At 56.3% G+C, this 12,684-nt stretch overlaps 1 protein-coding gene across 1 annotated transcript in view; it reads left to right on the forward strand.

The window, feature by feature from the left end:
- Positions 1-12,684, forward strand: part of LOC137143264 (zinc finger protein 436-like) — a 604,313-nt gene that overhangs the window by 405,714 nt on the left and 185,915 nt on the right. The window lies entirely within an intron of this gene.

The following is a 12,684-nucleotide window of genomic DNA, read 5'->3' on the forward strand; positions in this document are numbered from 1 at the left end:
TAGCACTTTTGCTGCCTGCTTGGACACCTTGAGGGGGCGTCGGCTGTTCCGACAACTGCCCCCCCCATGGGACCCGAGCTGCCACACAGGCGGTTGTCCTAGGTCCCGGGTGCCTTGCCTACACTGGGGACCGTGCTTCTGCTGCCTACCGCTGAGGGGAGCTCCAAAGAGCCCCTCAGCCTTGTGGAGAGCTGCAGCACGGCGTGGAGTCCAGTGCCGTGTGGACGCCGATGCCGCGGGGAGCTGCGGCACCGTTGCAAGCTCTGGCCCCTCTTGGGGCTGCGGTGCCGGTAGAGCCCCACTGCCTGCGAGAGCCCCGATGCCTTTGGGAGCTCCGGCCCGGCTTTTTGTGTGTGTGTGTGTGGCTGCGGTACCGCGGGAGCCCCACTGCTGCCTGGAGCCCCAGCCCCCGCTTGGGGGTGCGGAACCGGCTGGAGTCCCACTGCCGCCGGGGGCTCCAGCCTTGCCTGGGGCAGCGGAGCTGGTGGGAGCCCAGCTGCCATCAGAGGCTCCAGCCCCGCTTGGGGCTGCGGAGCCGGCGGGAAGTTCGGAGCCGGCGAGAGCCCAGCTGCCGCCGGGAGCTCCGGCCCCACTTGGGGGTGCGGAGCCAGCTGGAGTCCCACTGCCGCCGGGGACTCCAGCCTCGCCTGGGGCTGCAGAGTCGACGGGAGCCCAGCTGCTCCTGGTAGCTCTGGCCCCGCTTAGAGTTCCGGGTCTGCTTGGGGCAGTGGAGCCGGCGAGAGCCCCGCTGCCGCCACTTTTTTTTTTTTTTTTTTTTTTTTTTTGTGGAGCTGGTGGGAGCCCAGCTGCCGCCTGGGGCTCCAGCACTGCCACTGGGGGTCCGGTGCCGGGAGAGCCCCCGCACCGCCACTGGGGGCCTGGTTCCCGGGGAGCCCAGCTGCCGCTGGGAGCTCGGGCCCCGCTTAGAGCTGTGGAGCCAGCGAGGGGTGCGAGCCGACAGCTCCTGTCGCCGGGCGCTCCGGCCCCGTTTGGGGCAGCGGAGCCGGCAGGAGCCCAGCTGCCGCCGGGAGCTCCGGCACCGCCACTGGGGATCCGGTGCCGGGGGAGCCCTGCTGCTGCTGGGAGTTCTGGCACCGCCGCTGGGGGTCCGGTGCCGGGAGAGCCCCCGCACCGCCACTGGGGGCCTGGTTCCCGGGGAGCCCAGCTGCCGCTGGGAGCTCGGGCCCCGCTTAGAGCTGTGGAGCCAGCGAGGGGTGCAAGCCGACAGCTCCTGTCGCCGGGGGCTCCGGCCCCGTTTGGGGCAGCAGAGCCGGCAGGAGCCCAGCTGCCGCCAGGAGCTCCGGCACCGCCACTGGGGATCCGGTGCCGGGGGAATCCCGCTGCTGCTGGGAGCTCTGGCACCGCCGCTGGGGGCCCGGCACTGGGGGAGCTCCGCTGCCTCCAGAAGCTCCGATACCGCCACTGGGGGTCCGGTTCCAGGGGAGCCAAGCTGCCGCTGGGCGCTCGAGCCCCGCTTAGAGCTGTGGAGCCAGCGAGGGGTGTGAGCCGGCAGCTCCTGTCGCTGGGGGCTCTGGCCCCGCTTGGGGCAGTGGAGCTGGCAGGAGCCCAGCTGCCGCCAGGAGCTCCGGCACCGCCACCGGGGATCCGGTGCCTGGAGAGCCCCAGCACCGCCACTGGGGTCCGGTGCCTGGAGAGCCCCCGCACCGCCACTGGGGGTCCGGTGCGCCCGCTGCTGCCACTGGGGATCCGGTGCCGGGGGAGCCCCGCTGCCGCCGGGAGCTCCGGTACCGACCTGCTGGGGGAGCATCCTCGCTCTACCCCTGGTGGGAGATCTTCCTCCCCGTACCGGGAATCTCCACTGCCCTTTGGGGGGACCCGTGTGGGCTTGCCCCGGGACCCCAGCCCCTTCTCCCTCGGCGGAGGGGCGGGGGTGCGGAGGTGGCATAGGCCAGCCAACAAGGCTCATGCCGCCCGCCTCTGCGTTGGCAGGGACACTCTCCCACTCCAAAGAGTCAGGGGTGGACCCCTGCACAGAGATGCAGACCCGGAGGGGACTCGACGGGTCGTGGCTGGTGCATCTCTGTCCTCGACCCTGCCCGTACCCACGGCGCAGGGGAGTGTCCGCGTTCCATGCGCTGTCCTTGTCCTCGGCACCGGGGATGCTGCTCCGTGCGGAGTGGAATCTGGTGCCGACGGTGCGCTCCGCACCGAGGGGGAGCAGGACGACCTGGACACAGAGCGGACGCTGTGATAGGAGCAAGGCTTTAAACCTGATCTCTCTGCCTCTGGCTCACTGTTTAAAAGCCTTGCATATCTTACTCTTGTCTGCTCTCCCCCCAGGCACTTAAGGCACCGAGCGCGGGGGGGGGGGAGGGGGGGGGTTAAACCCAGGCGGCCGGGACATAGCCCGGCCACCTTAAGTCCATCAGGGACTTCTTCCTAAGCTACAACACTTAACAACTACTTAAACTAACTAGGTACTTTGTTTAACAAAGAGTTCAGAGAAGGGGAATCGCACTCGCAGAGAGCAAGTGCTAGTTCCATCCGACCCTCACGGGCGGAAAGAAGAGACTGAGGGTGCGTAGGGCCGGCAGTGCCTCATGTGCTGCGGCATGAGCGCGGCACTCCAGGGGGCACCAGAGCCGGTCCTACGGGGTCTGCTAAGGGGAAAAAAGTTCCGAGAACCGTGCACTGTGGCGTGCATATTGGAATGGATATGAGCAATCACTCGAAGATAGAACTTCAATTTTGCCAGCCTGAAGTGAGATACGTGGGACACCTGATCAGTGAAGTGAACAGGAAAATACTCCCTAGCCGTGTGGCAGCTGTTCAGAAAATACCCAGACTAACCACACAGAAGCAAGTACAGGCCTTTTTGGGATTGACTGGATACTGCAGACAATGGATTCCAAACTATGCAGAATACTCCAAGCCACTACTTACTTTGTCCAGAAAAGAAAAACAGGGTTACTTACCAGTAACTGTTGTTCTTCGAGATGTGTTGCTCATATCCATTCCAACATAGGTGAGTGCGCGCCCCGTGCACGAGTCTCCGGAAGCTTTTTTGCCCTAGCAACCCCCGCAGGGTCGGCTCCGGCGCCCCCTGGAGTGCCGCGCTCATGTCGTGGTATATATGGTGCCACCGACCCCGCGGGTCCCCAGTCCCTTCTTTCTGCCGGCTCCGACAGCGGGGACGGAGGGTGGGTTTGGAATGGATATGAGCAACACATCTCGAAGAACAACAGTTACTGGTAAGTAACCCTGTTTTCTCTCTTCGAGTGATTGCTCATATGCATTCCAACATAGGTGATTAATTAGCCGTACCTTGGAGGTGGGTAGGAGTCACTGGCGAGCAGCCCTTCTCAACACGGCTCTGCCCATGCTTGCGTCCTCTCTTGCCTGCTGCATGATGGCGTAGTGGGACGTAAAGGTGTGTACCGATGACCAGGTCGCTGCTCTGCAGATGTCCTGCAGGGGCACTCGTTCCAGGAAGGCTGCGGATGAGGCCTGGGCTCTGGTGGAATGTGCGGTGACTGGTCCTGGGAGTCGCACCTTCGCCTGCTCGTAGCAGGTTTTAATACAAGCGGTCCGGTCCGCCACTGCCACAAACAGCTGCGTTGACTTCCGGAACGGCTTGGTCCGCTCGATGTAGAAGGCCAGGGCTCTTCTGATGTCCAGCGAGTGCCATCTCCACTCCTCCTCCGAACCGTGTGGTTTGGGAAAGAACACGGGGAGGAAGATATCCTGGTTATAGTGGAACTGAGACACCACCTTAGGTAAAAAGGCCGGGTGGGGTCTCAGTTGCACTTTGTCACTATAGAAGACCGTGTATGGAGGTTCCGAGGTTAGTGCTCTTATTTTGGAGACCCTCCTAGCCGATGTAATGGCCACGAGGAAGGCTGCCTTCCACGAAAGGACGAGCAAAGGGCATGTAGCCATAGGCTCGAAGGGGGGTCCTGTCAGCATGTAGAGGACCAGGTTTAGATCCCAAAGAGGCACCGGGTCACGGACCTGCGGATATAGCCTCTCTACCCCTTTGAGGAACCTAATGGACATAGGGTGTGAGAAGATCGACCTTCCTTCCAGCGGTTTGTGGAAGGCCGAAATGGCTGCTAGGTGTACCTCAGGGAGGCCAGTGCCAGGCCCAGCGACTTTAAGTGGAGCAGGTACTCAAGAATCGCCTGTATGGGCGAACAATTGGGCGGGATACCCCTGGAGGTCGCCCAAACAGTGAAACGCTTCCATTTAGCCTTGTACACCACCTGGGTGGATGGTTTCCTGCTACCCAGCAAGATTAGCTGGACCTGCGCCGAACAGGCCCTCTCTCCCTCCGTCAACCACAAAGTTTTCATGCTGTCAGGTGTAGGGAGTCCAGGTCCGGGTGCAGCAGGCGACCCCGGTCCTGGGAGAGCAGGTCGTAGCGTTTTGGGAGCAGTATAGGCGTGGCTATAGAGAGGTCCAACAGTAGGCTGTACCAGTGCTGCCTCGGCCACGCTGGTGCAGTGAGGATGACATTGGCTCTGTCTCTCTTTATTTTCAAGAGTACTTTGGGGAGTAGCGGGACGGGGGGAAAGGCATACATTAGAGCCCCCGTTCATGGTATGAGAAAGGCGTCGGAGATGGAGTTCGGGTCGCGCCCCTGGAGGGAGCAGAACCTCGGGCACTTCTTGTTCCATGCCGACGCGAATAGATCCAGTTGGGGAACACCCCACTTGTGGAAGAGAAAAGTTGTCACCTCCCAGTGCAGTGACCAGTTGTGGCGGGGTGAGAACGACCTGCTGAGGCGGTCTGCCTTGTCGTTCCTGACCCCAGGGAGGTGAGAGGCAGACAAATGAAAGTTGTGTCTCACCGCAAGGTCCCACAGCTGCATCGCTTCCTGGCAGAGGGCCGATGAGCGAACTCCCCCTTGCCTGTTTATATAAAACATGGCTGCTGTGTTGTCTGTCATGACCTGGACTACCTGCCCCTTTAGAAATCTGAGGAACACCTTGCAGGCCAGATGGACTGCTCAGAGCTCCCGTACGTTGATATGGAGCTGTTGTTCCTGTTTGAACCAGAGCCCCTGTGTGCTGAGGTCTCTGCTCATGTGGGCCCCCCAACCCACATCCGAAGCGTCTGTGATCAGGGTTATGGAGGGTGTCAAATCTGTAAAGTGAACACCTCTCAATACCTCCGTCAGGTTCGTCCACCAATTTAATGACATCAGGACCGGAGCTGGGACAGTGACTACCCGTCTGAGGGAGTGCCTGGCCAGAGCGTATACAAAGGCTAACCAACCCTGCAGGGGTCTGAGTTTGAGGCGAGCAAGCCTCACCACGTAGGTGCAAGCCACCATGTGCCCCAACAGCTGAAGACAGTGCCTGGCTGTGGTCGTGGGGGACCTGTGGAGATTGTCTATTATGGTGGTCATTGCCTCGAAGCGGGGCTGCGGAAGGAAAGCCCTGGCTTGAACTGCGTCCAGGGTGGCCCCTATGAAGTCTATTCGTTGTACTGGTGTGAGGGTGGACTTCTGCTCGTTTATGAGCAGACCCAGCCTGTTGCATATTGTGCAAGTCAGTGTCAGGCTGTTCTGAACATGGTCTCTGGACCGGCCCCGGATTAGCCAGTCGTCCAGGTAGGGGAAGATCTGAACCCCTTTGCGGTGGAGGTGGGCAACCACCACCGCCATACATTTTGTAAAAACCCTGGGTGCTGAAGAGAGGCCAAAGGGTAGGGCCGAGAACTGGTAGTGGACACCAACTACCTGAAAGCACAGAAACCGCCTGTGTCCCGGGAGGATGGAAATATGAAAATAGGCATCCTTTAGGTCGTGGGCAGAAAATCAAACTCCTGGATCTAGCGTGGGAATGATGGAGGCTAGGGAGACCATGTGGAACTTGAGGCACCTGATAAACTTGTTTAGACGCCGAAGGTCCAGAATGGGCCTGAGGCCTCCCTTCGCCTTGGGGATAAGGAAATATCGGGAATAAAACCCCTTGCCTCTTTCCTGAAGAGGAACCTCTTCCACCGCCCCCAGGAGGAGGAGGGCGTTTACCTCCTGAATAAGGAGCTGCTCGTGAAAGGGGTCCCTGAAGAGGGACGGGGTAGGGGGAAGGTCCGGTGGGAAGGCAGAGAGTTGCAGGGCATAACCTCTCTGTATTATACTCAGTACCCAGCGGTCTGAGGTTATGCTCTGCCACTCGGGAAGGAACGGACGCAGTCTGTTCATGAATGTCCGAGTATTCCAGGAGATGGGGGGGTGCCACCCTCGGGCGCCCCATCAAAATTGCCGCTTGGCGCCTTTTTGCAGCCCTTGCTGGGAGCCCCCTGCAGGGCCTTGGCGGTCCCGATGGTTGGATTGTCGGAATCGATCCCTACCCCTTCTCAACTGGGGGGGTCTGGGAGGTGGTCTCGGTGGAGGCTGCTGTTGCTGCTGCTGCTGCCTCGGGGGGCGTGGTCTACCCTGCCTCCTAGCTGCTTGTGGCACATATAGACCCAGGGATTTTAAGGTGGCCCTAGAATCTTTTAAAGCGTGCAGGTTTTCATCAGTTCTTTCTGAAAAGAGGCCAGTTCCCGTGAAGGGCAAATCCTGAATGGCCTGCTGCACTTCAGGAGAGAGGCCAGAGGATTGTAACCAGGCCGCCCTGCGCATAACTATGCCCGAGGCCATAGCCCTCCCTGCAGCGTCCGTAGCATCGCTAGCCGATTGAAGGGCAGCATTGGCAACCAAGGAGCCCTCTTGGACCAGCGTATTGAAGTCTGCCAACATATCCTGGGGAAGGCCTTGGAGAAACCTCTGGAGGGAGGACCATACGTTGAGGTTATAGCGTCCTAGCAGTGCTTGGTAATTGACCATGCGGAGCTGCAGCGCTGCTGTGGAATAGACCTTCCTCCCAAAGAGATCTAGTTTTTTACTCTCCTTGTTCTTGGGAGTATTTGCATGTGCACCCTGCCTGTCCCGCTGATTTACCGCGTCCACGACCAAGGTCCCCGGGGCGGGATGGTTAAAAAGATACTCAAAACCTTGCAGTGGGACATAGTATTTCCTCTCTGCTGTTTTAGAGGTAGGTGCCACTGAGGCTGGGGTTTCCCAGAGGGGCTTAACAAGTTTGAGTACCCGATCATGGACCGGGAGTGCAATCCTAGATGGACCCGCTGGTCCTACAGATCCAAAGAGGGGGTCCTCCTGCTCTGACAGCTCCTTGATGTCTAGCTTTAAATTCTCTGCCAGATGCTTGAGGAGCTCTTGGTGTGTTTTAAAGTCTGGCAGAGGGTTCCTCCGATCTCTCGCCGTTGTGTCTGCTGGGGATGAAGAGGAGGACTGAGGGATTGGACCGGTGGATGGGCCCTCCATGGGATCTGACTCTTCCTCCGAAGAGTTCCCTCTCTCCAGTTGGCTTTGAAGGTGCCGACCCTGTACCCTGTGTAGTCTGTGGGGCCCATTGCCAGTAGGGCCATTGCCAAGGACCCTGCGGCCATGATGGCACCGCTCCAGGTGCCGGGTATGATCCTTGCTGTACCGGTCCCGGTCCCGCGTATGAGGAAACCCCTTGGGTGACCGTGTTATAAGATCGGTGCCTCCTGGCTCCACGGTCTCTATCTCCCCGCTCCCGAGAAGTGCTTCTAGATGACCAGGAGTGGTCCTGGCAATGTTGACGGCGCCGGCGTGAGGGGGAGCGGTTGGAGGAGGAGGAGGACTGTCTCCTGTGCGCCTTTGATTTAGAGTGGCGCTTATAAACTGGAGACCTGGAGCAGTGTCGTGGCGTACGCTCCTTAAAGTGCGGTGCCGGAGCAGTCGGTGCCGTGTGCTCCGGTGCCGAAGCCTGCACCAGGCTAGGCGTCGGGGATCTAGAGCCCCTGCGGTCTCGGCTACTCCTGGTTGTCAGGCGACCAGAGTCGGGGGCCTCCGCCAGTGCCGAGCTGCATGGTGCCGCAATCCGCCCTGGGCTAGGGGTCTCGCGACACGTCTCCCTTCCCCGCTGTTGCGTGGTATGCGGACTGTCAACCAGGGATCTAGACCGGTGCCGGGATTTCTGTTCGGCCACCGGGATCCGCGCCAGGCTCCTTGCTGGGGATCGGGAACATCGGTCTCTTCTCGGTACTGAGGGTGGCCGTACTGGGGGCGGAGATGGAGACCGGCGCCGGCTGTGCCTCGGGGAACAGGAACGGTGCCGGGAGGTTGAAGAACGAGACCGGTGCTGGCTGTGCCTCGGGGAACTGGACCGATGCCGGGAACGGGACCGGTGCCAGGTGTCTCTGGGTGTAGAACGCCTGGAGGAACGGGATCTCCGCTGGAGGGAGATCGGTGCCAGGTGCTGGTGGTCGGCGAGCGCACCGGGCTGCGCCCCGGAGAATGTCCCCTCGGTGCCGTAGCTGCCGGTGCCGAGGTATGGGATTCCAGGGACCGGGAACCCTCAGAGGCCGAGCTGTGGTGCCTCTGTCCTGAGCCTCGGGACCGCCCTAGCCGGCGCGGTGCCGAGGGGCTCAACGACCCTTGGTCGGAGCTAGGAGGGGAGCTGTCGCTGTCCCTCCCCGACCGTCTGGGGGGAGACCTCGGATCCCGTCTCTGCCACCCACCGGGGTAACCCAGCGCGGGTTTACCCCGAGATGCTATTCCCGGAACCCTCGGCCGAGGGGGGGACGGAGGCGTGGGCATGCCCATGAGGGCACGAGAAGCCACAAATGCCTCCGGCGTCGACAGTCCCTGCAGGGGCACTACCCCACCCCCCGGGTCGGGGGAGGCTCCCTACGAGGAGATGCCAGTGCCGGTATGTCCATGGCACGGGGCTGGGGCACCTCCTGAATCGCCCCCAGCTGTTCCGGTCGCCGGGAGGAGTCCATAGATACGGCCTTGGGCTGTTTCTTCCTATTCGGTGCCGGTTTCGTCGGTGCCGGTCTGGTCGGTGCCGGTGGAGCGCTCTGCACCGACAAAATGCCCGGTGCTGCCGGCGACCTGGGGGGCTCGGAGTCGGGTCGAAGCGCTGACTCCATTAGCATAGCCTTCAAGCGGGCATCGCGCTCCTTTTGTGTCCGGGGCTTGAAGGCTTTACAAATTTTGCAGCGCTCCTTGCGATGCAGTTCTCCGAGGCAGCGAAGGCACCTATCATGTGGATCACTGACAGGGAAGGCCTTCGCGCAAGCCACGCAGGCTTTGAATCCTGTAGATCCCGGCATGGCTATGCAAGCCCCGAAGGGCTAACGTCCGTTTCTTAACTTTCTATGAACACTATCTAACTACTTAACACTATCTACTTAACAATTACTTAACACTATCTATTCAAATGAAGAACAAGGGCTGCTACTTGCTTGTACTAGCAAGGGGCACTAGCGTTCCAGCTACCGTCACGGGCGGAAAGAAGGAACTGGGGACCCGCGGGGTCGGTGGCGCCATATATATCGTGACATGAGCGCGGCACTCCAGGGGGCACCGGAGCCGACCCTGCGGGGGTTGCTAGGGCAAAAAAGCTTCCGGAGACTCGTGCACGGGGCGCGCACTCACCTATGTTGGAATGCATATGAGCAATCACTCAAAGAGAGAACCGCAGATCCAGTTCCATGGATAGATGAGGAAGAGAAAGCTTTTTCCAATCTTAAAAGAGCAATGATGAGCGCTCCTGCATTGGGCCTACCTGATTATGAAAAGCCCTTCATGCTCTACTGTCATGAAAGGAATGGAATAGCAGCAGGAGTATTGACACAAACTCATGGGAAAGTGCAAAGACCAGTATCCTATTTCAGTGCTCCAATTGACAAAGTTGCCCTAGGATTCCCACCTTGTTTAAAAGCAGTTGCAGCCACTGCCTTGTTGGTAGAACAGAGTTCATCATTAGTATTGGGCAACCTACTTATGGTCCAAGTTCCCCATGCGGTGGAAGCAATTCTCAATCAAAATCGGACTCAGCATTTATCAGCATCAAGATTAACCAAATATGAGGCCATTCTACTTGCATCACCACACATTAGAATATTTAAAGGCAAGCCTCTCAACCCAGCAACACTGCTACCAATAGAAGGGGATGGAGACAATCACTTTTGCTCTCAAATTATCGAGCAAATCACCAAACTGAGAAAAGACTTATCAAGTACACCTTTAAGTAACCCTGAGCTTGAATTTTACACAGATGGTTCCTGTCTACATGATGAACAAGAACAGCTGCGTGCTGGATACGCAATATGCAGCAACTATGAAGTTATAGAATAAAAGAATTTACCAGGGGTATCTTCAGCACAAGTTGCAGAGTTAGTAGCATTAAAGAGGGCTTGTAGTTTAGCTGAGGGAAAGACAGTAAATATCTACACAGACTCCAGGTATGCCTTTGGGGTTTCCCATGATTTTGGGTAGATATGGGCGTCTAGGGGTTTTCTAACATCAGCAGGAAAAAGTATCAAAAATGCAGAATATGTCCAAACTTTGCTAGAATCTTTAAAGTTGCCAAAGCAAGTTGCCATTATACAATGTACGGCACATACTAATGGGTCAGATGATGTCAGTAAGGGAAACACACTTGCAGATGCAAGTGCCAGGGCCATAGCCCTTTCCTTGGGAAAGCAAAGTGCTGCCATTCTTGTACAAAAATTGCCCGCTCCAGACCAGATTAGCTTAGCTGATCTGGGCATTATACAAGATCAGGTCCCAAACAGAGAAAAGGATGGATGGAGCAGGGCAGGGTGCATATTGCATCCAGATACCGTGTGGAGGTGCGGGGACGGCCGCCCTGTCCTCCCACAGGGACTGATACCCTCTATGCTGCAAAGTTATCATGGATTTGCACATGTGGGTAGAGATGCCCTAATTTGCCTTATGGCAAAGGATTGGTATGTTCCAAATTTAAGCAGCCACGTATCTTCTTTTTGCTCTTGATGTGCTATTTGTTTTGCTTTTAATTTGTCCAAAGTTGTAAAGCATGAGAGAGCTTTACCTCCTTGGGGATCTTTTGTATATATGGAGATGGATTTTATCCAACTTCTCAAATGTATGGGTTTTGAATATGTATTAGTGTTAGTGTGTATGTTCTCATGCTGGGTTGAAGCCTATCCCTGTAGGAAGGCTGACACAGCTACTGTAATTAAGAAACTACTGAATGAACTGATTCCAAGATTCGGGATACCAGTTCAGCTGGATTCCGACAGAGGGAGCCACTTCACTGGGAAAGTACTTGGTGAAATATGCAGACTAATGGGATATCAGCAAAGGTTCCATTGCCCCTACTATCCAAAGGCTTCAGGAAAGGTTGAACGAACAAATGGGACACTAAAGGCCAGATTGGCAAAAGTGTGTGAATCTACTGGACTCAAATGGGTAGAGGCTTTACCCATAGCTCTGATGTCAATAAGGGCCACACCAGATCGAAAAACAGGCCTCAGCTCTCATGAAATTCTGATGGGACGACCCCTCGGACTGCCTTCTGGTCCAAGTTGTCCCCCCAAGGATTTAGCATTCACACATGAGGAGTGTGTCACACTGCCTGAAGCTAACAAAGGTGTTGAGATCTTTCTCTTCACAGGTTCAAGAAGTGTTGCCTACCCCACCACAACAGAAGTGCCATTCACTAGAGCCCGGAGACTATGTCTATGTGAAGGTGCATCAACGAATGAGTTCTTTAGAACCCAGGTGGAAAGGACACTATCAGGTTTTGCTGATAGCAAATATCGCAGTAAAATTAGAAGGAAGGCCTAATTGGATCCACGTGTCACACTGTAAGAAGGTCCCACCTCAGGCAGAGGTGTCCAACTAAGAAGAAGGACTGGCGACCGTGTGGCCAGATAACCAACTGAGCACCACATAGATGTTTCCCTTCAGACGTTCCCCTTCACAGCCACATCCTCTAACAGACCAAATAAGTCTCCTTGGAAACCTGGAACCTGAGGAAAAAAGGGGACCTTGGTTGTATTCTTGGGGTTGGCTTGTTGTGTGTTTCCTTGTCCTGGTGCTTCTATTTGTCATATCAGAATGTATTTGGCCAGGCTGGTTATAGCATCCATCACTATAGTAAATGCAGGATGGGAAAACAATATGATGATAAACATGTCTCAGACAATTGCCATAGTGGGAAATAAAAGTAATGGTTGGATTTGTCTGCATGGCCCAACCCATTTGGAACACGGAATACCTTTGATAGGAATTCCTATAGAAAACAACATCAGCCACTGACGAACGTTATGGGCAAATACCCCAGCAAGCTGGTTTACACAAGCAAATTTTACCCAGGAGTGGGATATATGTCCCATCAGGAATGCAGGCTCAAAATTGTATTCTACAGAAGAGTAATAGCATCCTTAACATTTCTAACTTCGTGGGGAATTTAACTAATTGTTTAAATATCACCAACTGGGGTTTCTTTGATTCAAATACTTTTCCAGCCCCCGAAGATAAAGGTTGGTTTTGGATCTGTGGAAAGCAAGCATATAAAGCGCTTCCTGTAGGATGGTATGGTAGATGTTCACTGGGAGGTGTTACACCATACCTACAAATTACCAAAAAATTAAGAGGTTTGGTGCAGTCCCCAAGGGTAGTGGTAAAACGAAACAACCCTTTGATGACAAGAACTAACGCTTTCCATAAGGTCCTGAGATCATTTTGGCCCCAATTAGGGGTATTTGAATTGGAAAGGGCCATCATAAATATCTCAGCCAGCATAGAACTATTGGGAAATTTGACTGCCGATGCCTTACAAGCTTTACATGAGGAAGTTAAACAAATACCCCAAGTCATAGTTCAAAATAAAATGGCTTTGGATTATTTAC

This window comes from Emydura macquarii, unplaced genomic scaffold (assembly GCF_026122565.2).
Source record: "Emydura macquarii macquarii isolate MOO-44397 ecotype Brisbane River unplaced genomic scaffold, CSIRO-AGI_Emac_v2 contig_3305, whole genome shotgun sequence".
Classification (NCBI taxonomy): domain Eukaryota; kingdom Metazoa; phylum Chordata; order Testudines; family Chelidae; genus Emydura; species Emydura macquarii.